Genomic DNA, 27,280 nt, shown 5'->3' with positions numbered 1-27,280 from the left:
TCCGATGAGCATCTTGGATAGATATCCTTTCGTCTTTCATGATGTCAGGGAAGTTTTGTGTCAGGAGTTCTTCAACTATTTTCTCTGTGTTTTCTGTCCCCCCTCCCTGTTCTGGGACTCCAATCATTCGCAAGTTATCCTTCTTGATAGAGTCCCACATGATTCTTAGGGTTTCTTCATTTTTTTTAATTCTTTTATCTGATTTTTTTTCAGCTATGTTGGTGTTGTTTCCCCGGTCCTCCAGAAGTCCCAGTCTACATTCTAATTGGTCGAATCTGCTCCTCTGACTTTCTATTGTGTTGTCAATTTCTGTAATTTTATTGTTAATCTTTTGGATTTCTACATGTTGTCTCTCTATGGATTCTTGCAACTTATTAATTTTTCCACTATGTTCTTGAATAATCTTTTTGAGTTCTTCAACAGTTTTATCAGTGTGTTCCTTGGCTTTTTCTGCATTTATCCTAATTTCATTTGTGATATCTTTAAGCATTCTGTAAATTAGTTTTTTAGATTCTGTATCTGATAATTCCAGGACTGTATCTTCATTTGGGAAAGATTTTGATTCTTTTGTTTGGGGGGTTGGAGAAGCTGTCATGGTCTGCTTCTTTATGTGGTTTGATATGGACTGCTGTCTCCGAGCCATCACTGGAAAACTAGATTTTCCAGGTAATCAGCTAAAAAAAAATGCAGTCAGATCCCTATCTGAATTCTCCCTCTGGCTCCGGGTATTCGGATGTTAATGGAGCCGCCTGGGGAGGGTGGGGGAGGGTTCAGAGAGCTAGGAGTGTAGCACCACAGACTATAGAGTTGAACACTGCGTTCACGCTCCGCCACCGTCCACCAAAATCTGGGTGGGACGGTCCCCTGCTGGGACGCTGCTTTCCCTGCTCCGAGACCAGTCACTTCCTCCCAGGGACTTCTCCCTCCAGTGCGCGGCACTGCTGGCGCGAACTGGGTGGGCGTTTCCTGCACGAACAGGTGGGCCTGCCCCCAGGGTCTATTCAGGCGAATATAAGTGGACCCCACGGTCACGCCCCACTCGCGGGCACGCCCAAATCCCAGTGGGGCGGCACCCCGGCTGGGACGCTGCTTTCCGCGCTCCGAAACCAGTCACTTCCTCCTGGGGAGTTCTCCTTCTGGTGCGCCACACCTCTCGTGTGAACTGGGTGGGCGTCACCCGCATGACCAGGTGGGCCCACCCCCTGGGTCAATTCAGGGTAATAAAATTGGACCCCGCGCTCACACCCCGCCCGTGCGTGTGCCCAAATCCCAGCGGGATGGCACCCCGGGTGGGAGGCTGCTTTTCCTGCTCTGAGACCAGTCACTTCCTCCCGGGGACTCCTCCTTCTGGTGCGCCACGCCACACGCTCGGACTGGGTGCGCGTCCCTCCGCATGAACGTGTGGGCCCTGCCCCGGTGTCGCTTTCGGGAAATATAGCTGACCCACCCCGCTCGCACCCCTCCCGGTTCCCGCCAAACTCCCAGCGGGACGGCTTCCCAGCTGGGATGCTGTTCTCCCCTCTCCCAGATCAGTCACTGCCTCCCGGGTGCTTCTTCCTCCGGCTGCGCCGCTACGCCGCCCGCACCAACCAGCTAGACTTCCTCCCGGGATGGGTTCGTGGGGGAAGGGCTGGGCCCCGCTTCTGTGCCGTCTGCCCCCCTGGGCTCTGCCCCAGATCGGGCTCCGAAGGTCACCTGCCTGGTAAGCTGGCTCCTAGTTCTGAAAACGGTCGCTGTCTGCCCGTATTTGTTCATTTTCCATCTCTAAGTCTGTGCTTGTTGTTCAGAGTTCGTAGATTGTTATGTATGTGATCAATTCCCTTGTTTTTCCGAGTCTTTGTTGCAAGAGGGATCCACGGTAGCGTCCACCTAGTCCGCCGTCTTGGCCCGCCTCCCTGTAGATTTTGTTTTTATTGAGACTTTATGTTTTCCTTCTTTATTTTGATGAATATGTTTGTTAACTTTCTTCATGTTTACCTTGAAATTTACTCTTATCTTCCTAACTTTGAACCCATCTCTTATTGGTTGATCTTGCCTTTACTTCCTCTCCATTTGAAAGTTCTATACCTACACTATTTATTCCTTCTTTTATTGTTCTGACATTGTTGTTATTTACAGATTGACTGTCTGGTTCCTGTTGTAAATTTTTTAGTTTTCTTTTTCCTTGAAATCTCATTGCCTATGTTGGTATCTGGCTGTTATAATCTTGAGTTCTAGATTCAGGTTGTTGCCTGACATTATTTGTTCTGTAACTGAAGAACTCCCCTTAATAATTCCTGTAAGTTCTTGGTTTCTACATATTCTTTTAATTTCTCTTTATCTGAAAATGTACTCATTCCACTACCATATTTGGGCAAGATTTTTGCAGGGTATGTTATTCTTGGTTGGCAACTTTTTTCTTTCAAGTTTGTATGTATGTCATCCCATCGCCTTCTTTCCTGCATGGTTTCTGCTGAATAATCAGATCTTAGTCTTATTGTTTCTCATGTATATATGACTTTTCATTTTTCTCCAGCTGCTCTCAGGATTCTTTCTCTGTCTTTGGTATTAGTGAGTGTAATTATGATACGTCTGGCTGTTTTTCTTTTGGAGTTTATCCTACAGTGTTTTGCTGAGCTTCTTGGACGGTCAGCTTTTCATCACTCATGATATTAGGGAAGTTCTCTGTCAGTAAGATCCTCTCTGTGTTTTCCATTTACTCCCCCTGTTGTGGAACTCCAATCACATGCAAATTTTTGCTTTTGATTATATCCTACTATGTTTTCAGTGTTTTCATTCTTTTCTCTGATTTTTCCCTCAAACAAATTGGTGTGCAAGGATTTGTCTTCAATTTTGCTGATCCTCTCTTCCATTGTTTCAAGTTCATTCCTAACACCTTCTACAGCACTGTCCATTTCTGAAATTTTATTGTTTATCTTTTGGATTTCTAATTGCTGTTTTTGTATGATTTCTAGCTTTTCATCTATTTTGACATTTTATTACTGTTATTTTCCTGAATTCTTTCATTGTTTTGTCTGTCTTTTCCATGATTTTACCTGTATTTTCCTTGATTTTGTCTATTTTTACATTAGTTTTGTCTGTGTTTTCCTTTATCTCTTTAAGAGCCCTGAATGTTAGAGTTTTGAATTCCCTATCTGATAGTTCCAGTACCTCTTCTTTTACTGGAAGGTCTTCTGGTCTCTTATTTTGGATGTTTTCCTATTTTTTTTTTTAGATGTGTTTTGATATCATCTCCTGTCTTCAGAACAATTAGGAATTATTTTCTTCATGTATCGATTGCAGATTTGTTTGTTTTATCCTGCTTTTTAGTCTTATTTGGTTACGTCTGGGCAGGATGGCTGCACGTTCTTTGTTGTTTGCTCATCTGTGGGCATGATACTTCTCATCACCTTTTCCAGGTGGGTAGGACCGGTCACTCAGCGGGTGCTCTGTCTCACTCTTGGAGCTCCATGAATTTGCCTTTGTGTACTCATTGTCAACTTCTCTTGATGACTGAGGGGTCCAAATGGCCGTGCCATGCTAGCTGGCAGAGAAACTATTCTCTGCAGCTCTCCTTGTTCTCTGTTCTCTGTCAGACTCCTACTCCATTTGGTGCTTGGTTAAGTTCTTACTCCCTCATTTGCTGCTTAGGGTTCCAGGATTGATGATTGTAACTATCTGACTTAGCTTTTAGGATCTTTGCTATAGTGGGACTGTGTGGTGCTCCTGTCTATTCTGCCTTGTTAGCCTGAATTAACGTTTTGAGGCTTTCTAAATTTTATCTCCCTTTATTTCCTTTCTTCTGTCTACTTAACCTGGGAAATGTCTTTGATGCCTATTCTTTAGCTCCTCTTATGCATGGCTCTAGCTTAGAATCAAATCATCTAGCAACAAGCAGTTTTCTGATCCCATACCCTATATCCACAATCCGTAGATTGGCATAGGCCCTAAAATAGCTATGTTCAAAGTCATCTCATATTAAAGACAGAGAAAATAAAGTGCCATTACACCACTATTCTACCCCTCAAAATGTTCATCTCTACTTAAGTGAATTATACTGTGTAGTACAATGGGTTTCTCATATATGGCTCTTTTGGCCCTTGGTTTTCAATTTTCCCAAAATGATGCACCACTGGAGGTGCTCACTTGTCTATGCCGAGAAATATGGAAGACAGCTTCCTGGCCAACTGACTGGAAAAGATCCATATTTATGCCTATTCCCAGGAAAGGTGATCCAACCGAAAGTGGAAATTATAGAACAATATCATTAATATCACATGCAAGCAAAATTTTGCTGAAGATCATTCAAAAATGGCTGCATCAGCATATCCACAGGGAACTGCCAGAAATTCAGGCCAGTTTCAGAAGAGGATGTGGAATCAGGGATATCATTGCTGATGTCAGATGGATCCTGGCTAAAAGCAGAGAATACCAGAAGGATGTTTACCTGTGTTTTATTGACTATGTAAAGGCATTCAACTGTGTGGATCATAACAAATTATGGATAACATTGTGAAGAATGGGAATTCCAGAACAGTTAATTGTGCTCATGAGGAATCTTTACATAGATCAAGAGGCAGTTGTTCAGACAGAACAAGTGGATACTGATTGTTTTAAAGTCAGGAGAGGTGTGCGATAGGGTTGTATTCTTTCACCATACCTACTCAATCTATATGCTGGACTATGTGAAGAAGAATGGGACATCAGGATTGGAGGAAGACTCATTAACATTGTATTCCTTGCAAATATTTTCTACATTATGCAGATCATACAACCTTGCTTGCTGAAAATGAGAAGGGCTTGGAGCACTTACTAATGAAGATCAGTATGGATTGCACCTCAACATAAAGAAAACAAAAATTCTCAAAACTGGACCAGTGAGCAACATCATGATAAATGGAGAAAAGATTGAAGTTGTCAAGGATTTCATTTTACTTGGATCCACAATCAACAGCCATGGAAGCAGCAGTCGAGAAATCAAAAGACACATTGCATTGGGTAAATCTGCTGCAAAAGACCCCTTTAAAGTGTTGAAGAGCAAAGACGTCACTTTGAAAACTAAGGTGTGCCTGACCCAAGCCATGGTATTTTCAATAGCGTCATATGCATGTGAAAGCTGAACAATGAATCAGGAAGACCGAAGAAGAATTGACACCTTTGAAATGTGGTGTTGGCAAAGAATATTGAGTATACCATGGACTGCCAGAAGAATGAACGAATCTGTCTTGGAAGAAGTACAACCAGAACACTCCTTAGAGGCAAGGATGACGAGACTTCATCTTACATACTTTGGACATGTTGTCAGGAGGGATCAGTCTCTGGAGAAGGACATCATGATTGGCAGAGTACAGGGTCAGCAGAAAAGAAAAAGACTCTCAACGAAGTGGATTGACACAGTGGCTGCAACAATGAGCTCAAGCATAACAACGATTGTAAGGATGGCTCAGGACCAGACAGTGTTTCGTTCTGTTGTGCATAAGGTTGCTATGAGTTGGAACTGACTCGACAGCATCTAACAACAACAACATCCAATGAAGGACTTGTATCCAAGATAGACAAAGAACTATTAAAACTCAACTACAAGAAACCAAAAAAAGAACATATCCAAACCAAACCAACCAACCAACCAACAAAAAACAATCTAATTACAAAGTGGGAAAAAGATAAGAATAGACACTTCGCCAAAGAAGATATACAGATGTCAAGTAAGCATATGAAAAGATGATCAAAGCCATATGTCATTAGGGAATTATAAATTAATAGACTTGATACCACTACTGCCTACTGGAATGACTAAAACCTAAAACATTGACAACACCAAATGCCGATAAGAATGTGGAGCAACAAAAACCCTCATTCACTGCCAGTTGAAATGAAAAATGGTACAGCCACTTTGGAAGAAAGTCTGAAAATTTCTTACAAAGCTAAACAAAGACCATATGATCCAGCAATTGTGGTCCTATGTGTTTACCCAAATGAGTTGAAAACTCATGTCAAAATAAAAGAACTCCACAATAATGTTTAGAGTAGCTTTGTTTAGGGTAGCTTTATTCTTAATTGGTAAAACTTAAAAAAAAAAAAAAAATTTTTTTTTTTTTTTTTGGTGAAACTTGGAAGCAACCAAGATGTCACTCAACAGTTGAATTACTAAACAATCTGTGGTAGGTATATATAATGGGTTATTATTCAGCAATTGAAATAAATGAACTATCAAGCTACAAAAAAGACATGGAGGAACCCTAAATGCATATTTTTAATTGAAACATACCAGTCTGGAAAAGCTGCATACTGCATAATTCCCACTATATGACATTATGGATTTGAGCATCCTTTGATTTTGTTATCCGAAGGAATCCTGGAACCAATCACCTGTGGAATCAAGGGACTGCTGTAATTATTTTCCTAAACCATATGGTCATTATTCCCTTGCTTTATTTTAATTTTGTTTCAATTCATAAAAAGTATGTTTTCCTATCATCATTTTTTAATATTGTAATTAGTATATTATGATAAAATATTATATATTATAATTTATAACATTATGTACTAGTTTTTTTTCTATAATTATGTGATATTATATACTCTATTTTGGACTTATATTTGTTTCACTTATTATCACATTGCTGAGAATTAGTCATATTGTTTCACATCTCACTAGATCATTATTTTGATTGGTAATAACATTCCACTTTGTGCAAATATGCCACAGGTTGTTCATCCTCCTTCCCATTGATCAGCATTTGTGTTGTTTTCAGGTTTTAATAACCTTATACAATACTGATACAAACATATGTTTCCTATTGTACATGTGCAATGATTTGTTTGGGGTATATATGTGGAATTCTTGGATTGTACAGTGAAACTTGTGAGAGACAGAGCTTGATGGGACTACCTTGTTTTTCCAGGTCTCACAAGATTTTTGCCTTTGATGATGTGTCCAAAGTAAGCTGTCTTACCACTCTTCTATAGCTCATTTCAGTGGAAAATATTTGAGTTTTCCTTTTCTGACAGGTTTCCACCTTACATGGGTTCTGACTTTCACAAGTTTTACTGTACATTTTAAAATGTTCAATTTTAACAAGTAATGCTAAACACTTTTATCAATCTGGCCTTACTGATTTATACCCCTGGCTGTGGATCCACATCTTCTCCAACACTTTTTTTTTTTTTTAGTTGCCTAACATTAAAAATTTCTATTCATCAGGTGGATATAAAATGCACCTTATTGTATTATTTACAGGTCCTGATTATGAACCAACTAGAATACTACTTCATAAGTTCACTTACCATGTGATTTTCTTCTTTTATGAGGTATCTGTTTGTATCTTTGGTGGTTAAGATTGTGTGTCATCTTGGCTGGGCTGATTGTCACTGTTTGGGCAGTTATATAAAATTGTTATCATTTCCATGTTCAGATTTGATATGTGATCACCCCCATGATGAGATCTGCTCTGAGTAGTCACTCAGTTTAAAGAGAGTTTCCTTGGGCGCGTGGCCTGCATCAAGGCTCAAAGGCTTTTTGTTCCCTCTGGATCCTGCAGCTAGCTCTTGTTCATCTGCCCTCTTGTTCTTGGGACCTGAGCTAGCAGCTTACCTGCAGTCTTGCCTGCCAGTCTTGGGATTCCTCGATCTTTGCAGCCTTTGAGCAAGAGCCTTGCTCTCTGACTCGTCGATCTTTGATTTGTCAGGCCCTTTGGCTACTTGAATCAGGAGAAGCCTCTATCGTGATCCATGGACATGGGTCGTTCCAGCCTCTACGACTGCGTGAGTCATTTCTTTGATATTAGTCTCTCTATAAAATTTTTTTTTTAATATATTTATATAATTTACTGGTTTTGCTTCTCTAGAGAAACCAGCCTAAAGCATATCTCTTGCCCCTTTTCTCTTTTACTAATTTCGTTCTTATTATTTTACTAGGGCGCCCTGGTGACATAGAGCTTAATCACTCATCTGCTAACCAAAAGATCAGCATTTCAAACCCACCAGCTGCTCCATAAGAGAAAGATATGGCAGTCTGGTTCCCATAAAGATTACAGCCTTGAAAACCCTGTGAGGTAGCTCTATTCTGTCCTGTAGGGTTGCTATGAATCAGAATTGACTTGACAGTAGTGGTTTTGGCTTTGGGTTTTTACTGTTTTACAGATATTATTTGTGTTTCATAATATTAATTCTTTGTCAGTTGTGTATTATGATTACCTCCTCCAAATTTAAAACTTAAAATTTAAATTTCTTAAAATTATTCTTTTATGAATAAAAATCCTTAAATTTACTGTAATCAAACTTGTAAAAATTTTATTGAAAAGCTATGTTTTTTGCCTTGATTTAAAAAAAAAATATTTGCCTACCCCACTATCTAAATATATTCCCCTATGTTTCTACCAAAGAGCTTAAAATTATTTTTTGTGTTTTGATATAAGACTTTAATCTAACTGGCATTGAATTATATGTGTGGTGACAGGGAAAAAAATATCATTTAAGTCAAAACTCGTTGAATTTTGATTGAGTGATCCATAGCAACCCTTTAGGACAGAGTAAAACTGCCCCATAGGGTCTCCAAAGAGCAGCTGGTGAATTTGAACCGCTGAACTTTTTGGTTAGCAGCCGAGCACTTAACTACTGCGCTACCAGGACTCCTTCTTTTATACAGTTAACCACTTTTTCTACATATGAAATCTCCTTTTAACTACTTTTGTCAAAATTCCATCCCAATATAAGTTTAATCTGCAGCTTGAACTTTCCACTGTCAATTTACTTATTCTTTCTCAAATACTAAACTGCCTAAATCACTAGTGCTTCAAAACACATCTTGACATATTTTAGAACAAATCTATCCCCCCTCTTCCTCTTCAGACATTTCGTGGTTACTTTTGATACTTTATTTAAGGTATTTGGTTTCATTTGGGATGCAGAATGCACCCAACAAAATTATGAAACTGCCCAGTTTGCTTTCAGCTCAGTGGGCTCCTGTGACTAAATTCTTGGTAAAGAGATAAACTAGAAGTATATTATAAGAGCTGCTCATCATTGAGCATATTACGATTTTTTTCACTTTTTTTATTGTGTTTAAAGTGAAAGCTTACAATTAAAGTCAGTTTCTCACACAAAAACTTATACACACATTTTTATGTGACCCTAGCTGCTTTCCTTACAATGTGACAGCACATACCTCCTCTCCACCCTATGTTTCCTGTGTTTATTCAACCAGCTTCTGTCCTTTTCTGCATTCTCATCTTGCCTCCAAACAGGAGTCGGCTACATTGTCTCATGTGTCTCCCTGAGCTAAGAAGCACACTCCTTGTCACTATCATTTTATGCCTCATAGTCCAGTTTAATCTTTGAAGAGTTGGCTTTGGGAAAGGTTTTAGTTCTGGGCTATCAGAAAGTCTGGGGCCATGTCCTTTGGGGTCCCTCCAGTCTTAGTCAGACCATTAAGTCTAGTCTTTTTACTAGAACTTAAGGTCTGCATCCTACTTTTCTCCTGCTCCATCGGGGATTCTCTGTTGTGTTCCCTGTCAGGGCAGTCATTGCTGGTAGCTGGGCACTATCTAGTTCTTCTAGCCTCAGGCTGATGGAGTGTCTGGCTTATGTAGCCCTCTCTGTCCCTTGGGCTCATATTTGCCCTGTGTCTTTGGTGTTCTTCATTCTCCTTTGTTCCAGGTGGGTTGAAACAAATTGATGCATCTTAGATGGCTGCTTGCAAGCTTTTAAGACCCCAGATGCCACCAACCACAGTGGGATGGAGAACATTTCCTTAATACACTTTGTTATTCCAATTGATCTACATGCCCCCTGACACCATGGTCCACAGAACCCAGCCCATGCTACTCTGTCCCTCGAAGTGTTTGGTTATATTCAGGAAACTTCTTAGCTTTTAGATTAGTCCAGTTATGCTAACTTGGCCTGTGTTGTGTGTTGTCCTTCCCTTCACTTAAAATAATTCTTGTCTACTAAAAAAAAAAAAATTTTTTTTTTTTACTATCTAGTTAGTGAATACCCCTCTCTGTCCTTCCCTCTCAACCCTTGTAACCATCAAAGACTGTTTTCTTCCGTATTTAAACTTTTTCTTGAATTCTTATAACAGTGGTCTCATAAAATATTTGTCCTTTTGTGACTGACTAATTCCACTCAGCATGCCTTCCAGATTCATCCATGTTATGACATGTTTCATGGATTCATAGTTGTTCTTTAACTTTGCCTAGTATTCCATTGTGTGAATATATCATACTTTATCCATTCATCCATTGGTTGTTTCCATCTTTTTGCTATTGTAAACAGTACTGCAATGAACTGGGTGTGCATGTATCTATTCATGTGGGGTCTCTTATTTCTCTAGGATATATCCCAAGTAGTAGGATTACTGGATCCTTTGGTAGTTCCAGCTTTTTCAAGGAAATGCCAAATAGATTTCCAAAGTAGTTATAAGATTTTACATTCCGACCAGCAGTATATGAGTGTTCCAGTCTCTCCACAGCCTCCCAACATTTATTATTTTGTGTTTTTGGAATAATGTTAGTCTTGTTGGGGTGAGATGGTATCTCATTGTAGTTTTGATTTGCATTTCTCTAATGGCTAATGATCTTGAGCATTTCCTCATGTATCTGTTAGCTGCTTGAATGTCTTCTTTGGTGAAGTGCCTGTTCATATCTTTGCCCATTTTTTAATTGGGTTATTTGTCTTTTTGTTGTTGAGGTTTTGCAGTATCTTGCAGGTTTTAGAGGTTAGAAGCTGATTGGATTTGTTGTAGCCAAATTTTTTTTTTCTCATTCTGTAGATTGTCTTTTTCCTCTTTGGGTGAAGTATTTGGATGAGCATAACTGTTTGATTTTTAGAAGATCCCAGTTATCTAGTTTCTCTTCAGTTGATTGTGCATTGTTAGTAATGTTTTATATACTGTTTATGCCATGTATTAAGGCTCCTAGCATTGTCCCTATTTTTTCTTCCATGATCTTTATCATTTTAGATTTTATATTTAGGTCTTTGATCCATTTCGAGTTACTTTTTATACATGGCGTGAGGTATGGGTCTTGTTTCATTTTTTTTTTTTGCAGATGGATATCCAGTTATGCCAGCACCATTTTCAAAGAGACTGTATTTTCACCAATTAACAGACTTTCAGCCTTGCCAAGTATCAGCTGCTCGTAAGTGGATGAATTTAAGTCTGGATTCTCAATTCCGTTTCATTGGTCTGTATATCTGTTGTTGTACCAGTAGTAGGCTGATTTGACTAATGTGGCATTATAATAGCTTCAGAAATCAGGTAGAGTGAGGCTTCCCACTTTGTTTTTCTTTTTCAGTAATGCTTTACTTATCCAGGTATCAAGGGCCTCTTCCCTTTCTATATGAAGTTAATGATTTGTTTCTCCATCTCATTAAAAATGCCATTGGAATTTGGGTCAGGATTGCATCATATCTGTACATTCCTTTGTGTAGAATAGACATTTTCACAATGTTGAGTTTTCCTATCCATGAGCAAGGTATGTTTTTCCACTTATGTAGGTCTCTTTTTGTTTCTTGAAGTAGTGTCTTATAGTTTTCTTTGTATAGGTCTTTAATGTCTCTGGTTAGATTTATTCCTAAGTATTTTATCTTCTTAGGGGCTATAGTAAATGGTGTTGATTGGTGATTTCATCTTCAAAGTTCTCTTTGTCAGTAAAGAGGAATTCAATGGATTTTGTATGTTTATCTTTTATCCTGATATTTGGCTGAATTCTTCTATTAGTTCCAGTAGTTTTTCTTGTCGTATCACCTGTAGATAGAGATAATTTTACTTCTTCCTTACTAATTTGGATGCATTTTATTTATTTTTCTAGGCTAATTGCTCTGGTTAGGACCTCCAGCACAATGTTGAATAAGAGTGGTGATAAAGCTCATCCTTGTCTGGCTCCCATTCTCAAGGGGAATTCTTTCAGAATCCTTACATTTAGGATGATGTTGGCTGTTGGTTTTGTATGCCGTTATTGTTGTTAGGTGCCTTTGAGTTGGTTCTGACTCATAGTGACCCTATGCACAACAGAATAAAACACTGCCTTGTCCTGCACCATCCTTACAAACGTTGTTATGCTTAAGCTCATTGTTGTAGCCACTGGGTCAATCCACTTCATTGAGGGTCTTCCGTTTTTCCGCTGAACCTGTTTTTTGCCAAGCATGATGTCCTTCTCCAGGGACTGATCCCTCCTGACAATATGTCCAAAGTATGTAAGATGCAGTCTCACCATCCTTACTTCTAAGGAGCACTCTGGTTACACTTCTTCCAAAGGGCTTTGTGTAAATGCCCTTTATTGTTTTGAAGAATTTCCATTTTATTCCTTTTTCGCTGACCGTTTTTATCACAAATTGGTGTTGAACTTTTTTCAAACGACTTTCTGCATCAATTGAGAAGATCATGTGGTTCTTGTCTTTTATTTATGTGATGGATTACATTGTTTTTCTAATATTAAACCATCACTGCATACCTGGTATGAATCCCATTTGGTCATGGTGAATTACTTTTTTAATAAGTTTTTGAATTCTGGCTAGAATTTTGTTGAGGATTTTTGCTTCTAAGTTCATGAGGGATATTGGTCTGTAATTTTCTTTTTTTGTGATGCCTTTACCTGGTTTTGGTATCAGTGTTATGCCGGCTTCATAGAATGAGTTTGGGAGTATTCCATCCCTTTCTATGCTCTGAAATATCGTTAGTAGTAGTGGTGTTAATACTTTTCTGAAAGTTTGGTAGAATTCTCCAGTGAAGCCTTCAGGGCCAGGGCTTTTTTTTCTTGGGAGGTTTTTAGTTACCTTTTCAACCTCTTCTTTTGTTGTATGTTTATTTAGTTGTTCCACCTCTGTTTGTGTTAGTTTAGGTAGGTAATGTATTTCTAGGAGTTTGTCCAATTCCTCTAGGTTTTCAAGTTTGTTAGAGTACAATTTTTCATTGTATTCTGTTATGATTCTTTTCAGTTGGGTCTGTTGTGATATCACCCAGCTCTTTTCTTCTTCCAGTTATTTGCTTCCTCTCCTATTTCTCTTTTGTCAGTTTGGTCAGTGGTTTATTGATTTTGTTTGTCTTTTTGAAGAACCAGCTTTTGGTCTTGTTAATGCTTTTAAGTGTTTTTCTATTCTCTATTTCATTAATTTTGCTCTAGTTTTTATTATCTGTTTTTTTCTGGTGCCCTAGGGCTTCGTTTGCTGCTCTCTATTTGTTCGAGTTGTAAGTATAATTCTTTGATTTTGGCCATTTCCTCTTTTCGGATGTGTGCTTTTATTGCTATAATTTGTCCTCTGAGCACTGCTTTTGCTGTGTCCTAAAAGTTCTGGTAGGAAGTGTTTTCATTCTCATTTGGTTCTATGAATTTATTTATTCCCTTCTTACTTCCTTTCATAACCAGTAGCTTTTGAGCAAGGTGTTGTTCAGTTTCCATGTGTTTGATTTTTTCCCTTGCTTTTACTGTTGTTGATTTCTCCTTTTATAGCTTTATGGCCAGAAAAGATGCTTTTTAATATTTTGATGTTTTGTATTCTGTTAAGGCTTACGTCACGGCCTAATACATGGTCTATTCTGGGAAATGTTCCATGTGCTTTTGAAAAGAAAGTATACTTGGCTGCTGTCAGGTGGAGTGTTCTGTATATGTCTATGAGGTCTAGTTGGTTGATTGTATCATTTAGATCTTTTGTGCTTTTATTGAGCTTCTTTCTGGATGTTCTGCCTTGCCCCAAATGTGGTGTTTGAAGTCTCCTACATTATTGTGGAGCTGTATATCTCTCTTTTCAATGCTGTTAGAGTTTGTTTTAATGTATTTTGGAGCCCTGTTCTTGGGTGTGTAAATATTTATTATGGTTATATCCTTCTGGTATATTGAGCCTTTAATCATTATATTAGTATGTTTTCTTACCCTTTATGGTGGATTTATGTTTAAAATCTATTTTGTCAGAAATTAATATTGCTACTCTTGCTCTTTTTTGATTGTTATTTGCTTGATATACTTTTTCCATCCTTTGACTTTTAGTTTTTTTTTGCCTTTAAGTCTAAGGTGTGTCTCTTTTAGGCAGCATATAGATGGATCATGTTTTTTAAATCCATTTTGACACTCTCTGTGTCTTTATTGATGCATTTACTCCATTTACATTCTGTGTAATTATTGATAGGTATGAGTCTAGTGCTGTCATTTTGATGTCTTTTGTTTGTGTTGTTGACAGTTTCTTTGTTGAATTTTCTGAGCTGAGTCATTTTTCTTTTCCATTTTTTCATTGTTGTTGCTTTTGTATTTGCTGAGGTTCATGCTTTTCTTGTTTTGTATTTTCATGTATAGGTTTGTTAGTTTCCTTTGTGGTTACCTTAATATTTACCCCCTGTTTTTCTAAGTTTAAAACAATCTTTTATTTCTTTATATCACCTTGACTTCCTCTCCATATGAAAGATCTAAGGCTACATTTTTTAGTCCCTTTTTTTTTTGTTTTAATGTTGTCATCTTTTTACATAATGATGTCTCTGTTTCCCTGTTTTAAGCATTTTAGCTTTGATTTATTTTTGTGTTTTCCCTATCTGAGTTGATATCTAGTTTCTCTCTCCTGTGTTCTAGTCTTGGAAATTTATCTGATGTGATTCATTTTCTAACCAGGGGACTCCTTTCAGTATTTCTTGTAATTTTGTTTTGGCTTTTACAAATTCCCTAAACTTCTGTTTATCTGGAAATTTCCTAATTTCGTCTTCATATTTGAGGGACAGTTTTGCTGGATATATAATTCTATGCTGGCAATTTTTTTTGCCTTCAAGGCTTTATATATGTCTTCTTATTGCCTTCTTGCCTGTATGGTTTCTGCTGAGTAGTCTGAGTTTAGTCTTATTGACTCTCCTTTGTAGGTGACTTTTCATTTATCCCTAGTGGCTCTTAAAATTTTCTCTTTATCTTTGGTTTTGGCAAGTTTGATTATAATATGTCTTGGTGACTTTCTTTTGGGATCTACCTTGTGTGGGGTTCTATGGGCATTATATATATATATCTTCTGTTCCCCCCACCCCGCCCCATATTCTTGTACTCCAATCACTCGTAGGTTATTTCCCTTGTTAGAGTACCACATAATTATTAGGGTTTCTTCATTTTTTAAATTCTTTTATCTGATTCCCCCCCAAATATGTTGGTTTCAAGTGCTTTGTCTTCAATCTCACTAATTCTGACTTTCGGTGCCTTAATTCTGCTCCTCTGACTTTCTATTGTCTAATTCTGAAATTTTATTTTTAATCTTCTGGATTTCTGTTTGCTGTCTCTCTATGGAATCTTGTAGCCTATTAAATTTGTCATTATGCTCTTCTATACTCTTCTTAAGTTCTAATGCTTTGTGTGTTCCTTGGCTTGTTCTGTGTTTTCCCTGATCTCTTTCCTGATCTCTTGAAGAATTCTGCATCTTAATCATTTGTCTTCTACCTCTGATAATTCCAGGAAGTTTTCTTCATCTGGAAGATTTCTCGAGTCTTTGTTTTGGGAGCTTGCTGAAGCCATCATGGTCTGCCTCTATATGATTTGATATTGACTGTTGTCTTTGAACTGTCAACAAGTTATTGTATTTATTTTATGTTTGCTTACTGAGTCCTAGCTTCTTGTTTTGCTTTGTTTTGATTTGCCCAAATAGGCTGCTCGAGTGAGCTAGTTTGATTATCAGTGCCTTTGAAGCTCTAATTTCCTGTCATCCTGCGGTTAAAGCTTTTACTAGGTGTATGAGCCCAGAAGTCAGTTTACTTTTCTTGTATGGATTCAATTCAGGTGTCCGTGTAGTCAGCCACCAAGTGTGTGGTGCAGGCTTTCACCTACAGTCTTAGATTTTCAGGGGTGGCTGGTGTAGGCACAGGTATCTGGCTGCAGTGGCCATGTGCTGAGCAAGGCAGGGGGCTGACAACCTCCCCTGAGTGTCTGTGAGGAAAGTATATCCCTGTTCCCTAAAGCACATAGGTGGGTGGGTTTTGTGGCTGGACTATGGGCAGCCAGTGCTGTTGGCTGTAAGGATTGTGAGGTACCACTTATACTTGGACGTGAGTCGAGAGTGAGTACGTGGTGTAGGTGAAGCTACCAGTCCTCAGGTCCCTGATGTGTGTAGGTAATGACCCTGCTTAATAGGCAGAGCAGTGTTAAATGTCAAGAACCAACCTCTCCACCATATAGCTGAAACTGTTGAAGTTAGACTTCAAATATATACCCTGCTGGACTGTGCTGATGAGGGCCTATGTTGTTGAAATGGGCCCACACAAGCCTATGCAGAAGTGAATGTCATTCAAAGTCCATGGACCACTTATGCCTGTGCCTAGGCAGAGGAGTTGTTTCTGCCCTGACTTCCTGGCTTAAGGGAACTGGCAGATTATTTTTCCCCTGTTTGTTAATTTGTTCCTTCTCCAAGGCTGGGAGAATGGCTCAGAATGTGCAACAGGTCCTACTTCCAGCCCAGTGAAAGTGCTATCACTGAGCCTCACTTGGGAGCCTGTGTAGAGTGGGGAGAGATCAGGTAAATGGTAGTTTTTTTTTCCTAAAGGAGTGTTTTTTGATCTGTATGGTAGATTAGACACATGTAATTATCTTTTGCTGAGTGAGTGCTGCATTTTGCTGGCTCTGGAGGCATGAGTAGACTTTCCACCGCTCGGTCTCTCCTGATGTGGAAAACGCATCCCAAATGTTACTGCTTGCCTCACCATGCTCACACCAGCAGATCTCATCTGTGGGGCACTGGTTCCCACTGAGTCAGTCTGGCAACTCCTCACTGCTTCTGAACTGCTTCTCCCTCACCCTGCCACTCAGTCTGACTCCTCAGCTTTGCCCTTGATGTTCACGGCTCCCAGACTGTCATATATAATCGATTCACTTGTTTCTTTGGTCTTTGTTGTAAGAGAGACCACAGGAAACGTTTGATTATTCTGCCATCTTGGCTTTGCCTCAGCACATTACTATTGATGAAAATTTCATGTAGCACAGGTTTTTCTCTTTGTCATTTACCATAAAATATGGAAATCATCAGGATTAATGCCAGTTAAGTTAGTTTGGACATCACTTCCTTTGCATGCCTTCCTCTCCCTTTACACACTCCTCCCTCAAAGTAGGTTAAATTCCCTCTTTCATGCATTCATAATGTTCATAAATGTTTCCTTCAAAGCCTCTCCACAATTATATTTATCAGTTTTTTTTTTAATATCCATCTTCTACTATATAGTGTGATTTATTCGAGATGGCCCCATGTCTGTCTGGTTCGTGATTATATTCCGCACAAATAACATTGTGCTTGGCACACAATAGGTAATGCATATTGAAAATATGAACCAACCATATTGTTTTCTATACTAAATTCATTAACTTAAGAAATGTTTATTAAGTGCCTACTATGCCAAACATTGTCTAGGCACTTTGGGTATACAAATGATCAAAACAAACAACAATCCCTACCCCATGGAGTTAAGCTATTTTAAGTACATATATTTCATGTGGAAAAGTGAGAACTGCTTTGGAAATATAAATCAGATTAAGGAAATGGGAATAGAAATTAAAGAGGGTGGGTGTTCTATTTATAAACATGGGGTCAGAGTAGGACTCATTGAGAATGTGACATTTGATCAATATCTTGAAAGATATGAAGAAGGCTGGCTTGGAGATTCTTGAGGAGAGCATTTCAGGCAGAGGGCTTATAGCCAGTACACAAATCCCAAAGAGGGGAGCATTCCTGGAGTATTCGAGCAAAAGGCGGCAGATCAGTGTTGCTAAAGCCCAATGAGCCATAGGGAGATCATTGGGAAGTGATTTCACAGAGTTAGTATACTTAGTGCACACTTAAAATCCACCATTGCAAAATTCAAGAATTTTTACTTTGAGGTTGATTCATTTTGCTGATTTCCCAGAGGACCAGAATAGAGTACAAATGAGTTGCTTCTATAGAATTGAACAAGTTTGAAGAATAGTTGAAGAAATATAAAAGATTGTTATTATTATACCAAGCACAGATATCTTATTGATACTGTAAATTTAAGTTAGAAGAAAATTAAAGTAAAACAATTTTAATTTTATTATACATATTTCAATATTTACTAATAACTGATATGTGATATTTGTCTTTGGTCAGGAAATATGTTAAAGTTTTGCTAAATAAAAATTGTGTTTAAAAAATAAAGCTTAGAGTTAATTTATTTAATGAGTAAAGTAAGTCATGGGATGTTGAGTCATCATCAACAATAAAATGAAAATCCTGAAATTACTAATAAAACCAAACAGAAGGTTATATGGTCCACAGGCCACAGGGAAATAAAGTAAAAATGTCAACATGGTACAATTAGAACAGAGGTAACTTTTAATAACCCGTACAACTTTTACAATATGGAACTCAAGTAATGCAGAGAAAATATTTTATAAGTCTTTTCAGGGTTTCATATTTCTATTCATAATATCAAACTTTTAAGAAAAGTTGTTTTTTCTATTTCATATAATGATTATTTTAAACAATACAGGAATTTTGTGAATGTATATCTTTTTTTTTTTTTTATATCTTGCTCAGAAAATTTGAGGGAACTAGAAAAATCTTTTCTGTCTCTGAATTTAAGGAGGTAGTTTTTCCTACCCTTTGGTTGCAGTCTAAGAAAATATGTTTAAAAGACACATAAAATTATAATTTGGTATTTTTTTCGCATAAATAAATAATTATTTTTAAATATAAATATTTATTAATAACCTACATGTGGATTTTCTCTCCCTCCAGTATGGTTATAGTTCATGTAGAATTGCATATCTGCTTGGTTCTCCAAAACAGGAACATGGTGGATAAAAAAAAAAAAAATGGTGGATAGCCTAGTATTATATTACAATCTAATGATAGAAGAAATACTTGCCTACATGTTACACCAATTTATTTCACAGTACCTTGTTATTCTCTACCCACCACCAAACCCACTGCCATCTAGTCAATTCTGACTCATAGTGACCCTATAGGACAGAGTAGAACCACCCCATAGAGTTTCCAAGGAGCGCCTTGTGGATTCGAACTGTCAACCTCTTGTTTAGCAGCCATAGCTCTTAACCACTACACCACCAGGGTTTCCGTTATTCTCTACAGGTCAAATAATTTGACTTTCAAGTATGAGCAATTCCACAATAGTGATACAATTTGCTGTACAAGAAAAAAGTTGCTTATACAGGTGATTTATACAAGTAAGACAGAGAAAAAAAAAAAGACAGTGCAAATACTGTGACATCAAGGTGTACATTAATCTGGAAAAAAGTATTCAAATTTGCATTAAATCCTGCAACCACTAACTGTGCTTAAAGTTTTACTTATTTTTCATAAAAATTAAATGCTTAGATTAATTATACCATTCTTGCAGTTATACATACTGAACTAAAAAAAAAAAAAAAAACTGAACTAGTCACTCAAAAAAGTGTTGGTCTCTAACTTCTTCAACAAATTTATATCCCAATTGTGTCATAAGGAATTTAACCTTGTCCAAAGAGAGGTGTGGCCTTTGCCCTTGGCTCCAGGAAGGTAATCTCCAAGCCCTTAAAAAATCCTACTTGATAAGAGTGTTCAGCTGTGGATATTGGACCATAACAGAGAGTTTAACAATGGGATTTAGGGGTCACACAGTTTCTTCTTGAACTCCAAAGGGACTCCAGACTGAGTTCAATCATGATGGTGGGCAACTATGTCTATGCGAGTGAGCTGCAGTAAAAAACGTGGACACCAAGGCTCAGGTGAGCTTCTCTGGTTGGTGATACACTGTGCATATTGTCACACATCATTGCAGGGAAGGTTTACTCTGTCCATGACCCTACTAGAAGACAACTGAAAGCTCCATGTGTGGAACTTTCTCAGACCCTGCCCCATTCATCTCTTCCCTTGGCTGATTTAATATTATTCTTTCACTGTAATAAACTGATTACCTCTGCTTTCAGTGAGTTCTGTGGCTTTTTCCATTGAGTTATTGTACCTGTGGGTGGTCTTGGGGACCTCTGAACTTGCAATTAGTGTCACAAGTGAGGAATATCTTAGGGGCCTTTAAACTGGCAGTTGATGTCTGAAGTCAAGATGGTTTGGGGGTTCCCCGAACTTGCAATTAACGTCAGAAGTAAGGGTGATCCTGTGGGCCTCTTTCTAACTTTATATAATATCAATCTAACAAACAATTTTCATTTTCTTTCATTCTTAGGTTTACACCATAATAGAGAGGCTAGCAAAAGGCAGTGCCAAATTAAACCAGAAAAATAAAATGGTATAAATAACTCATATATGATCATGGTGAGGAAGAATTATGTAGGTGTGATTTGAGTGAAAAGATGGTAATCAGTGTTCACGGTCTGAATCAAAGCCTGTGCATGGAATACTATGAGGTCCTGTGTCAATTGGGTCTTATGGATGCAGGCAGTGAGGCAGAATTAGATGTGTAACAGATTTGTCAGAAAGGAGCCCTGGTAGCATAACAGTTAAGCACTTGGCTGTCAACTAAAAGGCTGGTGTTTCAAACCCACTTAGTGGCTCCTTGGTAGAAAGTCCTGTTGATCTGCTTCCTTAGAGATTCAAAAACACTATGGGGCAGTTCTACTCTGTTACATGGGGTTGCCATAAGTGTAAATCAACTCTATGCCACTCAACAACCACAACAATGTCTGTTTAAGGTAAATGGAGGGAAAAGCAGAATTAGGCTAAGGAGGCCTTTACGCAGGCAGATTTGACAATTGTGCAAAGAAAGGAAAGGAGGGCACAGAAATTTAAAGGAGAATCTCAGGCCTTTGTTCACCCATTTGTAACACAATGGTATGTTTAATTATTTCTATTACTGAATATTTGTGTTTGTCTCTGTAAAGATTATGTACGTGCGTATGTGTATGCTTATGTGTATTTTTCTTATTTTTTTTTTCAGTTGGACTTCTAAATACATTAATTTAAAGGCTTTCTAAATTCATCGTCCTGCTCAATTTCTCAGTTTTATCTGGACATCAAAAGCTATATCACTTTCACGGGTTTCAGCAATCTTACATTGGTTATAGTACCTGCAATAAGGTTTGGGATGATTATACTTTGTGTCTGACACTGACTCTTTCATGCTGTACCTTTTATATGATTACTATCAAATGTAGATTTCTCAATTTTTTTTTTACAAAAGTAGTCATCTAGTTTAAAGTTTAACTTGTGATATTGCAAGGAGACTTGACTGTACATTTTCTGAACTAAACACTCTATTTGGTCAATTTATTTCAATTAGTGCAGAATTAGTATTTTACTGTATATTAAAAGTATGAAGGGTTTATCCCATTTCTTCATTCTCTCCTGTGAATTTTGTTGGCTTGACATTGGTGATGTCCTCTGATCTGCCACCAAGAACCATCTGAGATAATTATATTTTGGTTCATCATTTCTTTTTCATCCTGGGATGATATATTAAAGATCTGATTATTCATTTATATATTTTGATTCTTCTTTTTTTATTAGATAAACTATGGAATCCAAAATTAAGCCATATTAGAATTAATAGAAAGGTAAGCAATTGTTCAACCTTTTCTAAAGTAGGGTACACTTTATTTCTTTGAAAATGAATAGAAATGGTTGAACAGTTTTTTACTTTTCTGCTGAAAGATATAATAATCAAATGAATTTAATCTATGATAAATTATAGAATGCAATTTCATACATGCTCACTGACTCACCTCAACTATGCACTGTATAGCAGAGTTCTGGGATAGAGGTGGGTCAGGCCAGTAGGTTCTACAACATCTGAGGCAGATCATGGCAACAAGGTGCCTGTTACTGTGATTGTGCAACATGAAGTTCAAATAACAGACAGAGTTTATATTCTAGCGTAAGTGCAGGTATAATCAGGATGAATTTGCAGTAAAGAAATCCATCAAATGTTCTCAAAATGTCATTCACATTGAGATATAGAATTAATATGAGGAGGCTAAACAAATAAGAAACAATGTGAGGAGCAGCATAAGAAGGAACAGGTGAGGAAGAATCACTTAGGTGTCTTCTGATGCTCACACACCCAGAACATGTGGTTTTGTTTGTTCTTTCTCCAAATTCTCATAACTATTTATAAACTCAAGAAGCACTTCTAAATCTATGTGCTTGAACCGAACTTACAGTACCAACTATCCTGTACCAAATGAATCTACGTTGTGATCTAGAATTGGGCAGCTAAAAGAACCATAGTTAGAACTGAAGGTAGATGTGAGACAGGATTTCAACCCTCCACCTTCCAGATAACAGTGTAAGTTTCTCCTTTACTTGTTATCTCTAGTTGGTTTTGAAAATGCATATTCTTGGAGAAAAAATTTTAATAGTTTTTGTAAGTGATTTAGTCTGAGACTCAGTTAATTATTATTTTTATTATTATTTTTTTAGATAATAAGTCTGCGAGCCTCACTGGGAGGTACTGTAATATTAAGTGTTTTGCCTTTGGATTCAGATATTTTAAATTCTACTGACCTATTTTCTGTGCCACATTTGAGTAATGAGAAGCATTCGTATGAGGTGATGCTTCATGGAGGAGTGATTGAGTGAAACTTTTTTGTCTTTTGGCTTCTGTACAGCGAGATAAGGCCTGCAAATATGTTTAATATTTCCTTTGTGCTATTTGGAAGGTATGCTTATTGATTGGCATTTGGAAATATTCAAGTAAATGAGTTATTTGGGGGTGAAAACAGTGATGTACTTCTTGGGTCATGGGACTGATATGTCCTGTGTGTGTGGTATGCTTCATGGAACATGGGACAGATATGTCCTGCTTACAACTGGCACCCTATTTTTTCAAAAAAAAAAAAAAAACTACCAACAAAATGATTCAACATTCATTCCATTAATGAAAAAACTTGGCATCACAAAAAAAAGGTATCATCCATGATAGGGTTAAAGTGGACAAAGTAGTAAAAAATGTTCATTGTGGTATAAATACACATGCGGAAAGAAGCATAAATAACTCTATGGCTTATATTTTTTCAAAAATACATATTTTGTTGCAAAAAAATACATTTCAGTTACAGCTACAACAAACCCAGCACCATTCTTTACAATATAACAATTGTGGGGTAGGCTATTCACTAAAATCTGAAAGAATTTAGAGTATCTTAGGAATTAACTCATTATGTTATTTTTTGGGGGGTAAGGAGGGGTGATTCAGGCTTATATAGAGACCATTATATTGCACTAATGTGATTATCAATTTGAATCAGAATTGACTCAATGGCAATGGGTTTTTGTTTTTTTTTTTTTGGTTTCATTTTAGATTCTTCTCCACAATTGGGGCAAGGCAGGTAACCAGTAACAAGTTGCCATTGAGTAGATTCTAACTGGTGACAACTCCATGTGTGTCGAAATAGAACTGTGCTCTGTATGGTTTTCAAAGGCTATTTTTTTGGAGGTAGATCACCAGGCCTCTATGCGTACTCAAATCTTCAAAGTTTTGATAAGCAGCAAACCGTCCTAACTTCACCACTCGGGGACTCCACTCTGCCTATGTAGGAAAGGAGAAAAGAGTGTTAGATAAGAGAAGGGGACATAGGGAAATAAAAAGTGATGGTATAGTAAAAGTGGAAAAGTGTGATAAAGGACATTTGGTTTGAGTTGTAAACTGATGGGACCTAACAGAAAGCTTGGAAAGCCTGGTGGTGTAGTGGTTAAGTGCCATAGCTGCTAACCAAAAGGCCAGCAGTTCGAATCCACCAGGTGCTCCTTTGAAACTCTATGGGGCAGTTCTACTCTGTCCTATAGGGTCACTACCAGTAGGAATTGACTTGGCAATGGGTTAACAGAGAGTTTTATGTTTCTTTGTTTTATTTTTTTCCACATTTTTGTTTTATCATGGTCAAACAATTCCTTAAGAAACTAAATTTAAAATTTGAATTTCCGTTGGAAATCTCCTCATAGTCAATCAAATAAGACAGACAATTGAATGTTTGGAATCTTCTTCCAACAAATTTATTCATAAAAAAAATTTCCCAAATTCCCATTGTAATTATAAATTACTCTTGGTGAAATTGCCATTTTGAAAGATAAGTACACAATTTTGGGATGGTACAGTAAATTCTTTTAAGGAGCAAGAGTTGGCCTGATGTTGTACACTTTAGGTTTAGACTGAGACAAGGCAATTGGTTGGACATGTTGTTTATACACCTCTTGACTTGGTGTACCAGCCCATTAGATCTGGCATCTCCAACTAAATAACTGAATAATTTTCAATTCTAGGACACAGATGGAGCCCTGGTGGTGTAGTGGTTAAGAGTGTGGCTGCTAACCAAAAGGTCAGTGTTTCAAATCCACCAGCCACTCCTCAGAAGCCCTATAGGACAGTTCTACTCTCTTCTATAAGGTTGCTATGAGTTGGAATCGACTCACTGGCAACGGGTTTGGTTTGGGTTTGGGTTAGGAGACAGATGGGAGGGCTTGGAGAAACGGTATCTTCCAGAACCAGACTCTTGGGCAAAATAAGCAGGAATGAGCAAAGTTCTAATGCTTTGATAAGTGATAGCAGGCAAGTTTGTTCAAAAGAAGGGAGTCTGAGAAGAAATCTTCTGAAATTCTCACTTTCTGTAGCTGACATGAGAAATAGATTTTCTAAGACCTATGCCCATCTTCTTCATTATGAAATCTTCTTATATAGAAGCACTTCAAAAAATGTCAAGGACAAATAGTAGAACTGTTAGCAATGAGGTAAATTTTACCAAAGATATAAGTTTTCAAGTCTGATCAGATAATCAAAAGATACCTAAAAAGGATTTCTTATTTCTAATAGACAAAACATACTCATAATTTGGTATTGTCAATTTAATAAAGAGAAAAAAAAAAGCCAAAGCTTACCCATCTTCCCCTGATCATAGTTATTCCTTAGAAGAAGTCATAATGTTTGCCGTCCAGAGCAAAATGAAAATGCACTGTCCCTTTTTTAAATATCATTAAGAATTTTAAGATGGGAATGCAAAACAACAAATAAACAGACCCACTGCCATCGAGTCGATTCCAATTCATAGTAGCAGAGCCTTAAACCAAAAGCAGGGCCCTTTTAAGCACAGGAGCTTTGTGACTGCACAGATTGCATGCAGGCTGACACAGCCTGCTGTGGTGAGGGGATCAGGGGCCTGATAGGAGTGCGCTGTATTTGAGTTGAGAATCTTGGACCATGACAGCGAAGAGGTTTCAATTATGTCTTAGAAGGCCTCCAAGATTGTTGAATACTGGCTCTCTCAAAATACCATCAAAATAAATTGCTGATGAGATGAAACTGAGTTTATTCTTATTGTGATGTGGAAGAGCATTGCCTTGAGAGAATCTTGGAAGCATCTGAGAAATTAAGCAATTTCTACCAATATAGGTAGATAGCATATTTTCTTATCCCCAAATCAATATTTGAGCAAAAGAAACTAACAGGGAACAGATTCTAATAAGCAACTAGCTGAAAGAGAGACAGAAAGATTAAGACAGATTGAGAGAATCCTTTGGGAAACTGAAGATATTCTTGAACATTATGTAGGGATGGTAGGATATTAGAGCAAAGAGTAACTTGAGGCAGTTGCCTGAAAAGAGATTGGATTAAAACTTTCTTGTTTAAATAAATTTGGCCTTTACTTCTCCTCTGATTTAATAAAGGATAATCATTGCCTGCCTCTTCATTGCAGCAACAGTGGTCACTGAGACCACTATATAATATCAAAGGAGTATAATAAATCAGTCGTGCAAGGGTTTGATTAACACATATGCAGACAGGCAAGCTATACTTGAGCTTTATTCGTCTAGGCACTTTCCCTCTAAAATACCTAAACTGGTTGATTAAGAGCTAGATTGCTATTTCCCAATGCTATTTTATTCTAAGGACTTAAGGCAGAAATCTAGACCAGTGACATTTTCTGCTGAGAAGGCAGTGAATAAGAATAATCAACAGTCTTTCTGTGATTCCGGGCCTTTCCTTAGACTCATCGGGACCAAAAAAGAATTACTTATTGCTTTGGTCTTTCTCCAATATACTTGATTACGCAGAGTAGTTGATATCTCCAAAGGGAGAAAAAAATGAACTCGCAACTACCTCAAAAGAAAGACACCAAATTTTAACAAAGTTACATCACACCAACTAAAGTAGAAATATTAAATAGATACAGAGATAGAGACAGAAATCTACATATATACAAACAATGCCGATGGAGTTGGGGATGGGCTCTTTTGTAAATTCAGAATCGAAGTGGTGCAGATCATTGGGCCAACTCACATTTGGGTTAAAGGTAGAGTAATCTCCTTGTTATGAGATCATCCTAGTTTGTTAGGGAGAAGACATGATTCTTAATCTTCATAAAGTCCTCCTTGGCAACTAGCCTCTTTGTCCTGTCCTTCTGCAGGATGCCCTCCAAGAGATGCCTGCAGGGGATTGTTCAGAATGTCGTGGTACATGTTAGCAATATTTTGGCTGTAAAAAAGGAGGCAGGCCATATAGCATTTATACAAAAGGCTCCCCAGGTACCACCAGTCTATGGTTTTGTTGTAAGACTTCTATTAAGCACTTCTGGGGCCAAATACTCAAGTGTGCCACAGAAGGTGGATATCGTTCCGTTGTGTTCAACGTTCTCCTTGCAGAGCCCAAAGTAAGTTAGGACAATGTGTCCCTGTGAATCTAGTATAATATTCTCTGGTTTTAAGTCTCTGTAAATGATATTCAGAGAGTGCAGGTAACCCAAGGCTCTGGATGTTTCGTCGGCATAAAAAGGAGCCCATGATTCAAGCGAGGACTCCCTCTGGAGGTGGAAAAGCATTCTCCACTGTTAATGTAGTCTAGGACAAAGTTTAATTTTTCAGCAGCCTGGAAAGGGAAGTGAAGGCCCACCCAGAAATGATGTTTCACATTTTCCAGTAGAACATTCTTCTTTAACATTGTATGCTTCTCCTCTTCCTTTTTCAGGAATGTTTTCTTTTGTAGAACGTAGACTGACTAGAATGCTTCTTCTGCCTTGTGTCTTGCTAGAAAAACCTTTCCAAAACCACCTTTTCCAATTACTTTCAAGAAGTGAAAGTGGAATGCCTTCACATGAGGGTTGGACAATGAGCCAAAGTTGCTTTGCTGAGAAGGACTTTGTGGAAAAGAATCTGCATTCATAAGCTCAGGCTCTTGAGTTTGGGAGATTTTTAAAACAGACTGGACTCCAGAGTGCTTGCATGCATAGGAGTTGTTGGCAATCTTCTGAATAAAGTCATTCGGATCCATCCTCCTCTGTTTCATGAAATGCAGTTGTGGAAGCTGGCAAGTCCCAAGTCTGTGAGTTGGTTGTCAGGCTGGAAGCTTCTCCTGATTCACATGGTTATAGGGGCTGACGAACCCAAAATCAGCAGGTCAGGC

The 27,280-nt window shown here is 37.9% G+C and overlaps 1 pseudogene; it reads right to left on the bottom strand.

Moving 5' to 3' along the window:
• Window positions 1-1,028: 1,028 nt before the first annotated feature.
• Window positions 1,029-27,280, bottom strand: LOC100672353 (serine/threonine-protein kinase Sgk1-like; annotated as a pseudogene).

The sequence above is a fragment of the Loxodonta africana genome, chromosome 23 (genome assembly GCF_030014295.1).
Source record: "Loxodonta africana isolate mLoxAfr1 chromosome 23, mLoxAfr1.hap2, whole genome shotgun sequence".
Classification (NCBI taxonomy): domain Eukaryota; kingdom Metazoa; phylum Chordata; class Mammalia; order Proboscidea; family Elephantidae; genus Loxodonta; species Loxodonta africana.
This window is presented reverse-complemented; position numbering and strand designations above follow the sequence as displayed.